This window comes from Vigna radiata, chromosome 2 (genome assembly GCF_000741045.1).
Source record: "Vigna radiata var. radiata cultivar VC1973A chromosome 2, Vradiata_ver6, whole genome shotgun sequence".
In the NCBI taxonomy this organism is placed as follows: domain Eukaryota; kingdom Viridiplantae; phylum Streptophyta; class Magnoliopsida; order Fabales; family Fabaceae; genus Vigna; species Vigna radiata.
The window spans coordinates 17288425-17289563 of NC_028352.1; positions in this window are offsets into that span (position 1 = coordinate 17288425).

The following is a 1139-nucleotide window of genomic DNA, read 5'->3' on the forward strand; positions in this document are numbered from 1 at the left end:
GGAGTAGATATTGTGTTGGATGACGACATTTGGACTCTAATGGCTCATATTCAGTTCCATGAGGATGCAATTATGTTATCTTAGGGTATTGAAGGCATAAAATAAATTTTGGCCTTCCACTCTTTTCTGAAGAATCTTGAGGTGAACATTAACAGGAAGCAGTTGTTAGTGGGCAGTGTCAAGAAGGATAAAAGACTCATAAATTTCTTGATTGTCTGACTGCTATGTCCTCGAGCCTCAAACCATGTGCAGTGCTCCAAAGTTGAATCATGATTATCTATGGGATAATCAATGACATCGTGATCCATTGACCTGACCTCATATGTTACATAATGATGAAGGCCAAGAGGTTTCCACACTACCCTTTCTACGCTTTATTGGTGTCAAGAATTTGTGAATATAAAGGGGTAAGAAAAGCTTTTTAGATTACCCATAATGGAAGTCAGATTGGGGCTTTATCCCTACACCAGACGGGCTTCGTCTTACAAGGTAATACCTATATCCACTGTGAATGGTGCTTAAGATGGGAATGGTATCCGCGGAGGTGGCGGCTGGAGAGAAACCCGCTGACCCCAACGGTGGTCGTCGACGGAGTCTAGCTCCGATGTGGAGGCAAAGCTCTTACCTTTTTTCCATGGTAGCTTTAATGGCATCTGAGAGATCGGGCGAGATGTCATGCTAATGATCTTTGTCTCAAAGGAAGAGGAAGCCTCTGGTCAGTGCACTGGATTTTGAGACCGCCGAAGCCGGCGAGGGAAGTGCCGACTCGGAGGTTGCTGTCGCGCTTCCAAATTTTGTAGGTGTCGGAGGGGGCGATGTATCCTGCGCTTAGTGTTCATAAATTTAGGACTTTTTGTTTGCAGGGTTGCATGATAGTGGAGACAAAGGAGACGAACTCCGATGCTCTAGTGACAGCGGCGCTTGGTGATGTGGCGAAGGTTGATGGACGAACCTAATTTGAGGGTTCTCTCTGTGATGAGTGCATATTTATGTCCACATTTACGCTTTAAAATTCAAATTTTTGATGAAATTCTTGTGCTTAAATGATTGATTTAATATGAATTTATGACGATTGGATTTATTGGGTTTGGGAACTAAAGATGCTTAAAATGTGATTCTTAGTTGCATAAATTATTTTG